Genomic DNA, 19,769 nt, shown 5'->3' on the forward strand with positions numbered 1-19,769 from the left:
AACTGCCACAAATTCAGGAATAACTATAAGGGTAGATGGATGAGTCCCCACAAAAAGATCCTCACTTCTGACACCAACTACAGGTTTGGGAGTTTCCTATAGCCTTCCTCAGTTCGATAATTTGTCAGAAAATTCCCAGAATTCACTGAAACCTATTTTACTCATCATTACATTTCTACAGGCAAAGGAAAACAGGAACCAGCCAAAGGAAGAGAGGCATAGGGCAGAGTCTAGGAGGATTCCAAGCATGGAGCTTTAATTGTCCTTGGAATGCAACATCCTCACAGCATCAGTGTGTGGTAATACACATCAAGTATGGTCAACCCAGGAAGCTCACTTCAACTTCAGTGTTGAGAGTTTGTATTAGGGCTTTATTACATAAGTGTGATTGTCTAGATAATTGGACTTAATCTCCAGCCTCTAAGATTGGCCTTGGATTCCAACTCCAGCTCTATTCTACACAGTCTATCCTACTAGGTGTTCCCTCTAAGGATCACATTTTTCCTATCTTCATGCTTCTCTACATGCTGGGCTCTCTTCCTGTTCTGCCTTCTCCACTTAGCAACTCATACTCTGTCTAATACTTATTCATCCTTTGAAATTCTTAGTGCCTCCTCTGGAAAACCCTTCCAGCTTCCATTAGTTCTAACTTCCTTCTCTACATCTTCCCACACAACTGTATTCATACTCCTTTCAACAACATTAATGGGTTCCTAACACCAGATCTTCAGAACCAAAATGGTATCTATATGACCAAGTTCTAACACAAGACCTAGCATACATTAGGAGTTTAATGTTTAAGTGTATGAATGGGTACCTGAGTGAATACATGATCTAAGTCTAGACCTTTATGAATGGCATTCAAAACTCTTCAAACTTGGCCTCCAAGTTATACTTTTAGCATCTTCTGCTATCTTACAAATGTACCCTGTGCTATACCCAAATGCATGCCCACCCAGTACACTGTATCACCATGACTCTATGAATTATTCTAGTCCTAGCATGAATGCTCTTCTTTCAGCACCCCCATTCCCATTGTTTTCTTCTAAAAGCTTTGTTTTCTAAGGCTCAACCCAAATATAATCCCTATGTTTATGTGTCCATAGATCTGCCATTCCTCCGATCTTTACCTCATAAAGTCTGCATAAATTGATTTGATTCTGAAATATAAATGCAACCCATAAATACAAAAATTAGGCTATGCTAAATGAGTTAGTCATGAAGTAATTTCATGGGTTTTTCACTTGCCCAGAACCTCCTAGAGAGAACCTTTAGGTCACAGTTTAAAACAGAATAGCTCATCATTTCTTCCACTAAGCATGGCAGTAAAAGAAAGGTCTGATTATAAAAGCTCATCAATAGTTCTCACTTAAGTCATCGGAGAAAAGAAAATTGTAGTCTGATTCAGAGTTAGCCATGGGATGGACTAGGGGCTCCAATATTTATGGAGTGTTTGACATGTACAAACAACTCTGGGACCCAGATTCTCTATCTGGAAGAAAACATCTACCTCATAGAGTCAGTGTGAAGATCAAGTCCATGGACTAGGTAAGTACTCGATGATAGGAAGATAGAGAACTAGAAAGGAACACTTATATCCCTACAAGGCAAACCCAAATTTCTTAACTCCATAACAAATATTTATCCAAAAAGTCAACCTTCCTGCCCTTCATTAAAGAAATTTCCATGTATATTCTCCCTTGACCTAGTGATATTTTAACATCTGCTCAGGTCACAGATTTTCAGATCTTTCATTTTCTGCCAAAATGAGAAATGCCTCCAATGACATAGCCATTGTTCTTACATTTTAATTTTGTTAGTATTAGCCTAATGAGACCAACAGTTTCTATTGTCAACACTGTTTTTCTCCAATAGAAATAAGAGCCACAACAAGTTTTGTTTTTTTTTTCCCCCCAATAATACCACAATCTTCTCTTTCACTCTTCCCACAACTGAGAGGTCTGTTGGAGCTATCTGGAAGACCAACCAGTCTAACTTCACCCCATAAAGTAGAAAGGTGAAGAATAAGAGGACTTATGCCTCCAAGGTGAAATGCCCTTGATCATTCATAGACTGATTGAGAGAGACATCTAGAGTCAACAGAAGCCATACCCATCTTCTAAATAAACCAAGACTAACAGAAAGCAACAACCACAGCACTGGTCACTTGGTCAGTTATCCTCATTCTGCTTATTTCAGAACCTTTTTACATTAACTAGCCACATGCTATTCTCATATCCACCATGAGGAAGAGGCAGGGCAAATAGTCTTATTTTACATATGAGGAAAGTGAAGCACAAGGAAGGCATGTGGCTTATCTGAATATCACGGATGGTTGTTATCAAATCCAAGATCGTAGCTGAGGTCCCTGACTTCCAGACTTAGATTACTCCCAGAAATTAAGTTCATAACATTTTTGTATCACTCTACTTTATCTTCATATTTGGTTAAAAAAAAAAACAAAAAAAAACACAGCATCCTACCCACACATTAGTAGGTCAGAGAGTTAAGATTTGAATTTCATTTAGGCCTATCAGTCAAGTTAATCAGGCTCCAACTAGGTGTCTGTTCTTCTCAGAGTTGGACATTTTTTTACCCAACCTCTGCTGTTGTCACCAGCAATAGTTTCCTCTCAGAACTATTCCCAAGTTTCTATTATTCTATTATTTTGATGTTTTATATATTAAAGTAGTGAATTTTTAAAAATACAAGCATACAAAGATATTCAGATATGACCAATAAATTGATTAGCATGTGACCTTCAGAAGTTTTGTTAAGGGTATCCTTATTTTTAAACTTTACATTATTTTTCTTCAAATTGTTTTTGAAATTTTGTTGCAGGAGAATAAGAACTTTGTACATACATTTGAGATGAGGGGAAAGTGGGTAGGACAGCACTCAAACTGGATTCTATGAGGACAAGCATCCCAGGGTAATCTTAGCAGCTCAGGTCTTAATTTCTCCAAAGAGAAATTGCCAGTGGCCAACATTTATAATTTTAAAATTAGTATGTTAAAACTTTTCATTTTAGTTTGTAATCAGGGAACTGCAAATCAAAATCACAATGAGAGAATGCCTTATACCTTTTACAATGATTGCTATTTTTAAGACAAGTTTTGGTAAGAATACAAAGACATTGGAACCCTTGTATACTGTTAATAAGAGTGTAAAATGACATAGTCCCTACGGAAAACAGTATGAAAGCTCCTAAGAATGAAAATTGAGTTACTAAAAAAAAAAAAAAGAAAATTGAGTTACTATATAACCCAGTAATCCCATTGCTGATGGGATGTATATAACCAGAAGAACTTAAAGCAGGACTTGAAGAGATAACTGCACCATACATTCATTATAGATTATTCACAATAGTAAACACATGGAAATAACCCAAATGTCCATCAACAGGTAGATAAAATGTGGTATGTACACATAATAGATCACTCAGTCTTAAAAATAAACTTCAAAAAAGAAGGAAGAAATACTGCCCTATGTGACCACATGGATGAACCTGGAGGACATTGTGCTAAATGAAACAAGCTAGTTACTAAGCACAAATATTACATGATTTACATGAGTAAATTTGTCCAACTCGAATAGTAGAATGGTGGTTTCCAAGGGCTAAAGGAAAAGCAGAATGGGTAATTACTGTTTAATAGGTATACAATTTCAGTTATGTTAATTTCTAAAGATCCTCTGTACAAGAGCATGCCCATAGTCAGCATTATCCCATGCACTTAATTAGTAGAGGGTAGATTTCACATTATGAATTCTTATCACAGTAAGAAAATTTTTTCATAAAGGAAAACAGCCCTCTAAGCTGGGTTCCAAGAGGACATTGAAGCTGGCCCCATGGTAGACTTTAGCAGCTCAAAGTTCAAAGCACTTTATAGATTGGGGAAGAGGAAAACACTCCCTTCTCATGTACAATATACAGTGAGGCCCCAGGGTAAGCCAGACCATGTTGGAACTCCTAAGGTTGGGAAGTTTGGGGCACATCAGAAGAGGTCCCTAGGATCAAGAACATCAGCAATGTCCTATGAGACTAGAAAGCACCTCACTGCAAGCCCTCTGCATAGCTGTGAGGGTAGGAGAAATTAGTAAGGGGAAGATGAACTCAGAGCTTGAACTGAGTAAAAATTGAGAGCACTGTTTGTGAGCATATGCTATGTCCTTGAGGACTACCAGAAATACTGGAGTTTTTAAGAGCTAAGGTGCTAAAATATATAGTAGGTAGCTGAACCACTAGTTTAGGCAAAGGTGACATTTCCTGTCCAAAGATTGGTAGGATTTAGAGGGGGAGGAAATCACAACAGAATACTATATTTTAATAAAGAAAATTAAAATTAGATTCTTAGCAAGTATATCCTAGGAATATTCATGTATTAGACAAAGCAAGATTAATAAACAGCTTTCTATGTCCTTGAAGCAGCCTGAAATGATTTTGCAAAACAAGTGATTTTTTTTAAGCAATTACTTTAAAAATGCTGTCTTTCAGTATTGAACATTGTTACTGAAGAAAATGTGATCAATATGATTGTGGAATTTTAATAGAGCAGTACCTTGTGTTCCTTATTTTTTTCCAAAAAAAATATCTTATGAAATAAAGTATCCTCCCTCTCAGCTCCTTCTACTGGCATAAAAATTCAGTTAGACAACTGTTTTTAAAAGCTATACTCTTGGAGTGAATGAGTAGCTTAGTTGGTTAAGTAGCCAACTCTTGTTTTTGAGTCAGGTCATGATCTCAGGGTCCTAGGATCTAGATCCACATCAGGCTCCATGCTCAGTGGTGATCTGCTTCAGGATTCTCTCTCCCACTGCTCTTCCTCACTCGCTAATGTGCTCTAAAATAGATAAATCTTTAAAACAGTAGATCAATAAATAATAAATGCAATAAATAAATGCTATTACCTTAATGGGAATATGTATATCTATAAATGATTATTCGCATTTATTTATAATGAAAACATTCACTACATCAGGTCTATTTGTGATAAGCAGAAGAACAGCATAAGGATGCAATTCCAGTTCTTAACATTTGGCATAGTGGTCATAAAAAGCTTATACTGATTAAGTTGTAGATGGCATTATGTTCCCACTCACAAAAAGTTATAAAGGGATGTTGAAGTTCTAACTCCTGGTGCCTTTGAATATGACCTTATTTGGATAGGGTCATTGTAGATATAATTATTTTAAGATGAGGTTGTACTGGAGCAGTATGGGTCTGTCATCTAGTATGACTGGTATCCTCATAAGATTATGGTCATGTAAAGACAGACACACAGGGCAAATTCCATGTGATAATAAAGGCAGATATTGGAGTTCTACACCTAACAAACCAAGGAATGCCAACAGTTGTCCACAAACTACCAGAAGCCAGGAAAAGTCAAGGTTTCATAGACACATGGCCCTGTATGTAAATTCTGGACTTGTGGACTCCACAACTGTATGACAGTGACTTTGTTGTGTTAGGTTACAGTTTGTGGCATCTTGGTAGGCAACCCTAAGAAGCTTGTACAGGTGATAATTAGGCCACCAGTTATAATATCTATGTTCACCGAGCCCCTTGCACCATCCTCTTCTATCTCCACCCCTAAAGTTCTTAAGAAACCACCTGACAAACATAGCATTCTCAACTCTTCAATTCTTCCCAGTCATGAGAAACCCATGCCCCTTGCCCTATAACTCTGCAGGTGCTTTCCATTTGAGTACAAGAAAATGCTTCCTCACCCCCATTGATGGGCTTGGCTATAAATTCATTCAGAATAAAGGGCGTCTGGGTGGCTCAGTCAGTTGAGTGACTGACTCTTGGTACTGGCTCATGTCATGATCTGAGTCCTGAGATCAAGCCCCATGTCAAGCTCCATGCTCAGCACAGGGTCCTGCTTGATATTCTGGGGTACCTGGTTGGCAACATAGACCGAGCATCTGACTCTTGGTTTTTGGCTCAAATTCTGATCTCATGGTCATGGGATTGAGCTCCAAGTTGGGCTTAGCATAGAGTCCACTTAAGAGTCTCTCTCCTGCTCCCCCTCCTGCTTGTACACTCTGAAATTGAATTAAAAAAAATAAGACACTTTTTAGACTAGCCAAGTAAGGATAGAAGGGACAGTGTGACAGTTTCAAGCCGAGGCCTTAAGGAGGATTGGCAAGTCTCCTGCAAGCTTCTTGAAGTGTGTATGATGTACTATGAGAAAAAGGTCTCATATACTGATCCAAAAACAGAAAGATAAGCATGAAATATCTGAATCCATATTGTCCCTATCAAGGGCAGTCAATTCAAGCCAAGCCCAAGAAAGATATAATAGACCTACAAACTTTTAAGTGAGAAATCTTCATTTGGGTAAGCCACTGTGTTTGGAGGGTTATTAGACATTATTATAAATAGCCAATTGGAACATTACCAATCAGTTTTTTATTCTTTGTTTGGGCTTTTGCTCTATATTGCTATATGGTTTCCCAAACTCTAAGCTGAAATCTTCAAGAATTCCTATGTATTATTTCCCCCTAAATCCTAAAAGAAACCCTGCCTTGAATAACCTTAGTGAAGGGTACCCTCTACTAAAAAGAATAAACATAGCTGGACTTAAGGATAGGTCATTTTAATCATTCCTCAAGGAAAATCTCCCCTTCAAATAGAACAGATACACTGTAATTATACACAGTAAGCATTATATAATGCTTGTCATAGGGAGGAGCACTAGGAGATGCTCAAGAAGAAAATGGTGAAATGTAAACACTATCTAGATCTTCTCTCTCTCTCTCTCTCTCTCTCTCTCTCTGGCAGAAAATGGATTTTTGTTTCTCATTTCATCTGTTGTCTTTGCTAGTACCCTATAATACTTCAAGCCAGTGGGAAAAACCACATGATAATGGAAGTTAGGAGCAAGAATTGTCCATCAAGCTATTCACCACATATTAACCCAGAAAGAAGATACCATGGTATGGTAACTTCTGATTCATAGAGCAAGTTCTAAATGGTTATCTCACAGCCATCTCTGGTACAGAGACCTGCAGAATGCCTTTTTGATAATCTCACTAACAGAGAAAGTCAGCTAAGGTGACTTGGAAAAAAGTGCCAAATTTGGCAGGTCAATGAGGAAGGCTCCAGGATGAAGTTCATTTCTCAGAAGTCCATCCAGTTAAATTTAACTTCTGTGGGACATTATGTACAAGTTCTTCATAGGAATATTCCAAGTAGGAATCACCTACAGTTCTTGATTTTAAGAACTTTCTTTCCTTCCTCATGAATGAATTGGTAGACAGCTTATTTCCCCTAAATAATTGTTAGCACAGTTACTCTAAGCTGGAGGGTGGGAAAACATCAAGTGTCACAGGACAAGAACGTTCTGGAAATGAAATAACACAGGACTTCCACAGGAGAGTCTACATCTGTGCTAAGAGTAAGGGGGTGAGGTGGGTTCATCAGAATGGCCAGCAGTAGCCAATTAAATAGTCACAGGCTGGAAGAAAACGTGGTGCTAGTCCTACTGAGTCGAGCTGAAAAAATGCATTCCTCCCTCATGCTGAATGGGAATGTTCATTCCATTTGTTCACCTTATAGTATGTGATTGCTTTCACATATATGCAAATACACTACATCATCTGGCCCTCACAAAAACTTTTTGAGGTAGGAATGAGTACAGTATTTGTTAGCAAAGGCTGCTACAACAAATTACCACAGACTGAGAGGCTTAAAAACAAATTTACTCTCACATATCTGGAGGCTATAAATATGAGATCAAAGTGTTGGCAGGGCCATGCTCTCTCTAAAGCCTCTAGGAGAGGCTCTTTCCTTGTCTCATCTAGCTTCTGGTAGCCAGATGTCATTTGGCTTATGGCTGTAGCTTTCCAACCTTTGCCTCAGTCGTCATAGTACTCTGTTCTCCCCATGTGTCTGTCTTCACAGAGCATTTTCTTCTTATAAGAATAACAGTTATGTTGGATTAGAGCTCCCTGTAAAGACCTTAACTTATTTTTATCTGCAAAGACCTCATCTCCAAACAAGGTCATTTTCATAGCTACCAGAGGTTAGAATTTCAACTTAGAGGGTGAACTTAATTCAACACAATCTGGAAGAGCAGATTCCCTGAGGGACTTCTCCAGGAACAAAGGAGCAAGTAGATGCTCTTTCCCTCCCCCACTCCCCAGCATAAACATATAGCCACCTGCAGGAACCGGAGCCACACTGGACATTCACTAACTTCTTTACACCAAGCCCTGTACTTCCTTTCACCCTTCACCCACGCACCCACCCTGGGGTCTTGACAGAGCTGCCTTTTCCAGTCATGCTTGCCTCAGTCCCTACACTACAGGTTTCCTCCCCCAGAAGATCTGCATAAACTTTACCAATACCACATCTCCCAATCATGTGCTTTATGAGGCCTTGGTCATGGCAGTAGTGGCACGCCCTCTCTAAGGGGGGACCTGCACACACCTTGTTAAAACTGCATGCTTCACCCCAATTGGCCCAGTCCTGGTAGCAGCATATTTCCTCTCACAGGCACACAAACTTTGTGGACACTGCACAGCCAGCCCCCTCCAATCTGCTCTTAGCTGGAGCCCATTCAAACTGGGGCCACAAGCCTGGCAGTACGCAAGCAGCCCTAACAGTGACAGGGGCAAGCACCACTCCAAAGTCCCTTCTGGTCTGGGGTGAGGGGAATCTAATTACACACACCAAACAGAGGTCCCAACAGTGTGCTGCAGGCAGAGAAGAGGTCCAACTGCAGGCCTCACTCACCAACAAAAGCTTCTCAAGGGATGACACAGGGAAAGCACCCTACAGTTTGGTGCTACTGCATCTCTGGCAAGTGCATGGTCTGACTAAACTCAAGGCCAAAGTGGCCCCAGTCTGGTCCACTAACACAGGAATCAAACATTGCCCAAAATACACCAGGAGCCATAGCATATGATTGAATTGAAGGAGAAATAAGCCAAGACACAACAGCAGGTTACAGGAGATATGCTTGAAAGGCCAGTTCTGGTGAACAGTGGACACTGCTCTGCAGGACCTCTTCTTCATAGGATCATTGCTTTCAGGACCAGAAGGTATAGCAGAGTTTCCTAACACATAGAAACAGGCACAGACAAATGAGGACACAGTATGTCCCAAATGAAAGAACAGGACAAAACCATAGCAAAAGACCTAAGCAAAACGAGACAAGAAATATGCCTGAGAGAGAATTTAAAATAATGGTCTGAAACATACTAGACTGAGGAGTGAGGGACATCAGTGAGATCCTAAACAAAGAGATAAAAACCAATGAGAGATGAACACAGTAAGTGAAATTTAAAAGACACTAGATCAAATAGGCTAAAGGAAGCAGAGAAAGCAATGAGACAAGTAACAAAATGGCCATAAACATACCTATCAATAATTACTTTGAACATAAATGCACTAAGTACTCTAATCAAAGACATAGGATAATGAATTAAAAAAAAAAAAAAAAGACCCATCTATATGCTGCCTCATATACAAGAGACTCATTTCAGACCTAAAAAAACCTGCAGGTTGAAAGTGATGGAATGAACAAACATTTATCATGCAAATGGGTGTCAAAAGAAAGCCAGGACAGCAGTACCTTTATTGGATAAAATATATTTTAAGGCAAGGATTATAACAAGAGACAAAGGAGGACACTGTATAATAAAAGGGACAATACAACAAGAAGATATAACAATTGTGAATATTTATGCACACTATATAGAAGTACCTAAGTACATAAAGCAATAACTAACAAAGGAAGTAATCAGTAGTGATACACTAATAGTAGCAGACCTTAACACCCCATTTACATCAATGGACAGCTCATACAAACAGAAAAATCAACAAGGAAACTGGCTTTGGATGCACTAGAACAGATTGATTTCACAGATATATTCAGAACATTCATCCTAAAACAGAATACACATGCTTTTCAAGTACACATGGAACATTCTATAGATTAGGTCACATATTAAGCCACAAGTCTCAACAAATTCAAAAAGATTGAAGTCATTACATACAGCTTTTCTGACCACAACACAATAAAACTAGCAATCAACCACAAGACAAAAATCTAGGAAGACCACAAATACATGGCAGTTAAATAACAGGCTATTCAATTAGGACTGGGTCAAAACCAAAACCAAAAAGAAAAAAAAAAAAAGAATCACATGAAAAGAAATGAAAATGAAAATGAAAAAAATGGTCCAGTATCTTTGGGATACAGCAAAAGCTGTTTTAAGTTTATAGCAATACTTGCTTCTTGAAGTAGCAAGAAGAAAAATTTTAAATAAATAATCTAACCTTACACCTAAAGGAGCTAGAAAAAGAACAAAACCAAAATCAGCAGAAGGAAGGAAATAATAATGATTAGAGAAGAAAAAAAATGATACAGAAACTAATTAATAGACCATTGAAATCAGGAGCTGGGTCTTTGGAAAGATAAACAAAATTGATAAACCTTTAGCCAGACTCAAAAAGAAGGAAAGGGGGGGGGCGCTTCAATCAATCATAAACCAAAGAGGAGAAATAACAACCAACGCCCTAGCAATACAAATAATTTTATGAGTATTAAGAAAAACTATATGCCAACAAATTAGACAACCTAGCTGGGAAAATTGGACATCCACATGCAGAAGAATGAAACTAGACCACTCTCTTTCACCATACACAAAGATAAACTCAAAATGGATGAAAGATCTTAATGTGAGACAAGATTCCATCAAAATCCTGGAGAAGAACACAGGCAACACCCTTTTTGAACTCGGCCACAGTAACTTCTTACAAGATACATCCATGAAGGCAAAAGAAACAAAAGTAAAAATGAACTATTGGGACTTCATCAAGATAAGAAGCTTCTGCACAGCAAAGGATATAGTCAACAAAACTAAAAGACAACCTATAGAATAGGAGAAGATATTTGCAAATGACGTATCAGACAAAGGGCTAGTTTCCAAGATCTATAAAGAACTTATTAAGCTCAACACCAGAGAAACAAACAACCCAATCATGAAATGGGCAAAAGACATGAAGAGAAATCTCACAGAGGAAGACATAGACATGGCCAACATGCACATGAGAAAATGCTCTGCATCACTTGCCATCAGGGAAATACAAATCAAAACCACAATGAGATACCACCTCACACCAGTGAGAATGGGGAAAATTAACAAGGCAGGAAACCACAAATGTTGGAGAGGATGCGGAGAAAAGGGAACCCTCTTACACTGCTGGTGGGAATGTGAACTGGTGCAGCCACACTAGAAAACTGTGTGGAGGTTCCTCAAAGAGTTAAAAATAGACCTGCCCTACGACCCAGCAATTGCACTGCTGGGGATTTACCCCAAAGATACAGATGCTGTGAAACGCCGGGACACCTGCACCCCTATGTTTATAGCAGCAATGGCCACAATAGCCAAACTGTGGAAGGAGCCTCGGTGTCTATCGAAAGATGAATGGATAAAGAAGATGTGGTTTATGTATACAATGGAATATTACTCAGCCATTAGAAATGACAAATACCCACCATTTGCTTTAACGTGGATGGAACTGGAGGGTATTATGCTGAGTGAAATAAGTCAATTGGAGAAGGACAAACATTATATGGTCTCATTCATTTGGGGAATATAAATAATAGTGAAAGGGAATATAAGGGAAGGGAGAAGAAATGTGTGGGAAATATCAGAAAGGGAGACAAAACAAAGACTCCTAACTCTGGGAAATGAACTAGGGGTGGTGGAAGGGGAGGAGGGCGGGGGGTGGGGGTGAATGGGTGACGGGCACTGAGGGGGGCACTTGACGGGATGAGCACTGGGTGTTATTCTGTATGTTGATAAATTGAACACCAATAAGAAATAAATTTATTGCTTCTAAAAAAAATAAAAAGAAATAGACAACTGCCCCAATTGTCAAAACTTTCAAAAACCATAAAGTAGATAGTTCAATAGTAATTAGCCAAACAAACAAGGAGAATGACTTTGTGAAGCCAACCATAAGCAAGCCACTTTTACATTCCAGAACTCTAGATGGCTTCTGGACCTATATACACCAAATCCCTCTTAAAGATGTAAGGACCATGAGCACCAGTGGCTCAGTCAGTTAATAATCATCAACTCTTGGTTTTGGCTCAGAGCATGATCTCAGGGCCCTGGGATCAAGTCTTGCATTGGGCTCCCTGCTCAGCAGTGGTCTTGCGTCTCCCTCTCCTTCTGTTGCTCCCCCTGGCTTGTTTCTCTCACTCACTCTCTGTCAAAAGTTTTTAAAAAAGTGATATAAAGACTGGAACAAGCTTACACAGTTGAAAGAATTATCTAATTTGATTATGTCAAAACTATAATGCCTTTAACTGACTTCACAATACCACAGTTTTTTTCTATGTGTATACTCATATGTACAAACAAATCTAAAGTATTATGGTAGGATTATAATTTTAAAAGACTAGAATTAGTCTAAAAAAAACTAGTTTGATATACTGCATTCAATTATATGGATACATCATTGTTTATATGTACCAAATGGAATATCTTCAGAGTTAAAAAAATAAAGACACTTTTGTGTACTCTTACGGAAAACTATCCAAGTTTAAAAAGTCAAAATACAAACAGTGTGCTCCCAACTTAGCCTATTTTTTTCATCCTGTGTGAAATTTGACCTTAGCCCATTGAGAAATAATCATCTCTATCTCAGTCTACAGTGAGATCCTTCAGGTAGAAAAGTCCATCCATCCATTGGTCCTGACAGAAGCCCCTGGACAGGAAAAAAGAAAAAAACAAAACAGATAACTGGACCTATGAATGTAAATAGAGGTCTAGCAGAGTGGATCAGACAGGGACAAGACCTGCATCCAAGGAAATAGTTCCAGGTCCAGTGTGAGGCTATATCTATCCACCCCTCAATCGCTTTCTCCTCTAACCAACCTTCAACTAAACCTCACTAACTCTTAACTACAAGAGAATGAGGGATAAGACACAATCATGTCACCAGGGTCCAGCTGCTCTACTATCTGTAACATTTCAGAATGAGCTGGTGCTGGAGTGGAGCAGAGACTTCCTGCTGGACAGACTAGGGGATTAATATCAAGATGTTTATACAAGCCAGAGAGGCCAAGAGCCTGGTCAGTCAAGGGCCAAAACATAAAAAGCAAAAAGCAACAGGCACCAGAGCAAAGGAAACATAAGCCAGAAGGCAACACTTCTGATCATTATAGAGAAGTCATTCTGTGCACATCTGGAAGATTAGAATGGACTTGTCAAGTGGGAGATTGTTCAGAACACTAAAACTGGTCATATTACTATAAATGTATTCATCCTGTCAATTAATGAGATGCAAGATAAGTAACTTATCTTCTAGTTATGCTTTCTATCTTCCATTTGCCCTTCTAAATCTACTCTATTTCTTTTTATTTTGCTCTATGCTAACGAAGCCAGCTTATGTGGATTTAATCATCTCCTTTTCCTTCAGGGTTCTGGTCGGGTTTGGTCCTAAAGAGCCCAACAAGAAACCAGAGAAATAAAACAGAGTGAGGTCAGCATATTTATTTCCCTAGGTCCCTCCTATGCAGTGTCATTTCAGGCCAAGGACACCCCTCCAACCAACATCACAGTTCCTGTCAAGGGAGCTCTTGACAGGATTCTCTTTCCAGGCTCTTGGCAAGGTTTCCTCACCTCCACCTTCAAGCTCAGAGCCAGTAACTTCCAGTTGCCACTCACCTCATGTTTGGCACCATTCTTTGTGGTATCTCAACAGTCTGCCCACAACTTTTTAAATAATCTATGTTTTAAATTCTCCTCAAATCACCTACTATTGCTGAAAACTTGACTGGTAGTTTCAGGAAACAAAACCTGTTCTTCCGGGTTTTTGAAATGATTTTATCACAAGTGATATAAAATTTTATTGGAAAAAAAACTAGTCAGTATTAGAGACAGTGATAGTATTTCATAGCCATCCATTCATTCAGTCTAAGTAGTTGGTAATATCTTAATATGTACTAGTTACTGTTATAAATGTTAAGGATCTATCACTAAAGTATGTATCTTAATGTTCCTTATCTTCATTACAGAATCAAACAAATTGATATGAGCAATGTTAGGTAGTATAAGTGCTGGAAATTTAAGGTATAGTAACAGGACAGTAGAAAAGTCGTAGACTACTTAGGTACAGTTGTCCTAGAAACCTTTCTGCAAGCAGCATTTGAATGCAGACATAAGTAAAGTGGGGAAGTAAGTATTTATGAAGGAAGAGTGCTTAAGGAAGAAGGAATAGGAGTGGCCCTGAGCCTGAGGGATAATGTTATCTTACTGTTATTTCTAAGAGATCACTCTATAAAAGAGTAGCAATTTCCAGTCAGAGCAGTCAGGCAGGAAAAAGAGATTAAAGTCAGCCAAATCAAAAAGGAAGAAATTCAATGGTCTATTTGCAGAGGAAATGGTCTTACATATTTTAGAAAATCCTCAAGATTCCACCAAAAAATTGCTAGAATTAATAAATTCTGCAATGTTAAAAAAATCAACATGCAAAAAATAGTTGCATTTTTGTACAATAATGAAAAATCTGAAAACAACCTATCACAATAGCACTAAACAGTAAAATGCTTAGAAATAAGTTCAACAAAGGCGGTGAAATATCTCCATGTTAAAAACTATACTTCACTGGAAGAAATTTAAGATGCAAATAAATGGAAAGATATCCCTTGTTTATAGGTTTGGAAGGATGAATGACATCAAAATGTCCATATTACTCAAAGTTGCCTACAGATTCAATGCAATATACATCAAAAGGCCAATGCATTTTCCCCCCAAAAAAAGAACAGATCTTTAAGTTTGTCTAGAGCCATAGAAGTCTCCAGATAACCAAAGCAATTCTGTTCAAGAAGAGCAAAGCCAAAACCATCACACCTACTGATTTCTAACTATGCTGCAAACCCAGAGTAATCAAAACTGTATGGTAGTGGCATAAAAATAGACAAAGATAAACAGATTAAAAACTCCAAAAATAAACCCACAGTGGTTTATGGGTCAATGTATGGTCAATTAATTTACAGCAAATGAGCCAATGATATACAATGGAAAGAGAACAGTCTCTTCAATAAATGGTGTTGGGGGAAATGGACTGTCATACCAAAGAATGAAATTGGACCATTATCTTACACCATGCACAAAAGAAACAACTCAGAATGAATTGAGGATTTCAACTTAAGATCTGAAACTATAATACTTCTATACGAAAATATAGGGATAAAGCTCCTTGACACTGGTTGCAGCAGTGATGTCCTAGATATGATAGCAAAAGCACAAGCATCAAAAAGCAAAAGTGGGACTACATCAAACTAAAAAAAAAAAAAAAAAAGGCTTCTGCACAGGAAAAGAGACAATCAAAATGAAAAGCAACATACAGAATGAGAAAATATTGGCTAATCATGTACTGATAAGAGATTTATATTCAAGATATACAAGAACTCCTACAACTCTAACAACAAAAATCCATTGTAAAGATGGGCAGAACTGAATAGACTTTTCCAAGGATGATGGACAACAGATGACCTTTTAATGTCACTGTTGGCCATCAACATACTAGTCAAAGAAATGCAAATCAAAAAACACAATGATACCTCATTGTGATACCTCATATCCATTAGAATGGCTATCATCAAAGAGATACCAAATGCTAGCAAGGATGTAGAAAAAAGGAAACCTTTGTGCATTGTTGGTGGGAGTGTAAACTGGTGCAGCCACAATGGAAAATGGTATAGAGAATCCTCGATAAATTCAAAATAGAACTACTGTATGACCCAGCAATCCCCACTGCTGTGTATATCCAAAGGAAATTAAATCAGGTTCTTTTAGAGGTATCTACACTCCCACGTTTATTGCAGCGCTACTCACAATAGCCAAGATGTGGTATTAACTAAAAGACGGGCACTGGGGGTTATTCTGTATGTTAGTAAATTGAACACCAATAAAAAATTTAAAAAAATAAAAATAAAAATAAAAAAAAATAAAACTCCAGATTTATTATCCAAAACAGAAAAAAAAAAAAAAAAGGTCCATCAACAGATGAATGGATGAAGATGCAATGCATACTCCCCCAACACACACACACACACACACACACACACACACACACACACGCTGGGGTATTATTCAGCCATGACAAAGAAGGAAATCCCAGCCTTTCTGACAACAAATGAACCTCTTAAGAGCATTAGGATAAGTGATATAAAAGACAAAAGATGAATACTTTATAAATTTACTTATATGAAATTGAAAAAAGCTGATCTCAGAGAAACAGAATGGTAGATACCAGAAGTTTAGGGGTGGGAAAAATGGGCAACTATCCGTCAAAGGACAGAAACTTCCAGTTGTAAAATTAACAAAGTTTGAGGAATCTAATGTCTAGTATGGAGGCTATACTCAATACTGTATTATATATTTAAATATTGCTTAGAGAGTGGATCTTGAATGTTATTACCACAAAAAAAAAAAAAAAAAAAGATGGTGATTACATGACAGGACTGAGTTGGCTTGAACTGTGGTGTTAATCATTTTGCAACATATATCAAGTAAACATGTAGTACACCTTAAACTTATATAGTGTTAAAGGGCAACTTTATTTTTATAGAACTAGGGGGGGAAATGGACATATGACAAACATTTTGCTGAAGAGGATATATGGATGTCAATTAAGCTCAGCATCACTAGTCCTAGGGAAATGGAAATTAAGACTGTTGTGAGACATTACTGATTAGAAGAGCTAATTTTAAAAAAATGACAATATCAAATGCCAGGGAGGAGGTTAAAAAACTGGATTAGTCATAAATGGATGTTAAGAATATAAAAGGACTATCTACTTTGGTAAGAATTTGGACGTTCTCTAGATCTGATGGAATAGTTTTATGTAATTTACACATGTGATAAAGTGACCCCAAACTGTAAACATGTTGGAACAATGTCCAATTTTTTTAAAGATTTTATTTATTTATTCATGAGAGACACACAGAGAGGCAGAGACACAGGCAGAGGAAGCAGCAAGCTCCCTGCAGGGAACCTGATGTGGGACGTGATCCCAGGACCCCGGGGTCATGACTTGAGCCAAGGGCAAATGCTCAACCACTGAGCCATTCAGGTGCCCCACAATGAAAGTGGTAGAGAGAAGGGATGAAAAAGATAAATACATAGATGAGTGAAGACCTGAAGCAGGTGAGAAGGAATGGGATCCATTGCACAAGTTGGAGTGTTGGCCTTAGATGTCTACACTGGATAGAAGCAGAGTATAAGGGTATAAATGCATATATGTTGATTTTGTGTTTGGGAAGATATGATATTTTATTCTGATAGTTCTATTTTCACAGTGCAACTAGGTCATTAGCTGAGAGTGGAGAGAAGGAAGGGGTATTGCAGACTGAAAAAGGTAGGAGATAGGTTTCTGAAGATAGAAAAAGGGTGAAGTCACAAAGAAAATGAAATAGGATTGTTTGGCAGCACTAAAAGCCTATTCACATATTTAACAAACAGAGGAATTTAATATGAAATTAGTCAACATGTTTATAGGTTATCCCAACTTTCTTCATGTACTCGTGTTAAAATGTGAAATTTGAGGTAAAGAGGGTCTCAGGAGTACAGATACCAAACAATGAAGGTAATAATGGAGGTAATAATGATGAAATCTTAACTTGGAAAAAGGGAAACCAGTCCCTTTGAGGACTTTATGAACAGTTAAAAGGTCAACTGAAGAATGTTCTGAGTAGTGAAGTTATTGGAGAGTTCATTGTAGAGAGTAAGTTAGATAAATAGGAGGTAATGGTCAGTGTAGAAGGCTCTAAACTGGTAGGACAATGAAAGGAGTGGTTGAGGTAGGATGGAAAACAGAAGTAATAAAGAGGAGTTCAGAGAACTGAAAAGCCAGGATGTTGGATGGATCATCCTTATGGATACTGAAATTTTCAGAAACCCTAGTAGTAGTAGTAGTAGTAGTAGTAGTAGTAGTAGTAGTAGTAGTAGTAGTAAAGAAAAGACAGTAGATCAGGTGATAATCTCATCAAAATATAAAAGAAAATTACAGTCCTAGGTTATTACATGAAGTTGGAATAGTCACTAAGATACTTCAAAAGGCCTGAGAAGAGGCAGGGGAGAAATGAACCATCATCAGAAAGCAGTATTAATGAACAGGTAAAATACCCATTCCACATCCAAGACTAGGAATACATGGGGATGATGGGAAATTAAAGGAACCTTACTGACAACAATGTAGAAGTGATTACCATACAATGCTTATATCAACCTCAGAGTAGCATAAGTTTATTTAACCATTCGACAGGGATTCCAAGCAGGGTGTTTAGTTGATAGAGGAAGGTATTAGATGAACATATTATAAGTTAAAGTGTCATAGAATTAAAAGCACAGAATCAATGGGGGGAAGGGAAGGACACAGTATCTGAAAAGGTGTTTACCTCACAAATAAGCTTATTCATCTGTCATTTCTTCTTCATGACTAGGATAGTCCAGTTTATATTCACTTACGCTCAGCTTCACAGCAAGAACAAAGTTTCTCATTTACCTCATTAGATATTTCAACTAAAGCCTCTGATTCTGTCTTCTGCTCAATCCAATCACTTGATCTTAATTATAAAGTGCATTGTTTCTGCACATACATAACAGACTTACCATCTGAGTACCTGCCACCTTCTTGCATTTTAGGTTACTGTACATATTCCAAAATGGAAGCAGGAGAAGCTTCAGGGATCGCAGTAATAGAAACCACAGGCTGCAATTAGTAAAGTTTTAACATAGTTCATGCTCTTAAAAGCTTAAGATCCTGAGCCACAGAAATAGCTTAATTAGTCTCTCAGCTTTCCTCCAAGGTAGGAGGGATACTATCAAGTATTCCTCAATTAAGAGCTGAGGTTCAGAGAAGTCGTGACCCATCTCCTCCCAACTGCATGGTTGCTTTAAGGCAGCAACTGAAGAATCAGCCAGCTAATCTCACCTAACTCTGCTACAAGGACAGTCTGCAGGAAAACTTCCATAAGCTCTGTTCTTTGCCATTAACAGGCTCTATGCCATAAGCTGTTTACCAGTATTAAGTTTAATCATGCAGATTGATCCTATATCATATACCCTTAAAAATAAAAAAGATTATCAGGTACAAGGGTGGTAAGAGACCATCCACATAGGTATTGAAGTTTTGACAATGATATCACAAAAACATCAATAACTAATGTTTGTTGAAAACTAATACTGGACACTTCTGTAAATGCTTTACCTGTATTGACTCTTCTAAATCCTACAATCTTGAGATAGGTATTATCCCCACCTTACATATTAGAAAATTAAGATACAGGGATTTAAGTAATTTGCCCAAGATTTACAGCCAGTTTAGTGGCAGAGTCAGGATTTGAACCTAGTCATTTGGACTCTAGATCCTGCAATTTTAGCCAAGACCTATATTACAGAAAACATACACATACCAGTCTCACCAACTGTATTTGCTTGCAGAAATACTTTCCATAGCTTTCAGGAAGTGTGGGACCACTTTTCAGAGTAAAGACCCTCTGCTCCAAGAGTAGATAATATTCTTGCTTCATTTCACTATATGAGTACTATATGACCTGGAAACAGCTGCAACTCAGAGTAAGTTTGTGCTTGGCAGAAAATTATCTTCTAGTACAGTGGTTCTGAAAGTTTAATGGTCATATTATTCACTTGTCCAGCTTATTAAAAATGCATTTTTATGGAACCAAGCCCCTAGGGTCTCATTCACTAGATCTGGGATTGGGTCCAATAATCCATGC

General features: G+C 38.0%; 1 long non-coding RNA gene across 1 annotated transcript in view; it reads left to right on the forward strand.

Moving 5' to 3' along the window:
• The first annotated feature begins 217 nt into the window (after positions 1–217).
• The window catches only part of LOC112675902 (uncharacterized), a 91,114-nt gene continuing 71,562 nt past the window's right edge, over positions 218–19,769 (forward strand). Inside the window, exon 1 of the long non-coding RNA XR_007407467.1 lies at positions 218–1,548. This is a non-coding gene — a long non-coding RNA (uncharacterized LOC112675902). The remainder of the gene's footprint in view (positions 1,549–19,769) is intronic.

The sequence above is a fragment of the Canis lupus genome, chromosome 30 (assembly GCF_003254725.2).
Source record: "Canis lupus dingo isolate Sandy chromosome 30, ASM325472v2, whole genome shotgun sequence".
Classification (NCBI taxonomy): Eukaryota; Metazoa; Chordata; class Mammalia; order Carnivora; family Canidae; genus Canis; species Canis lupus.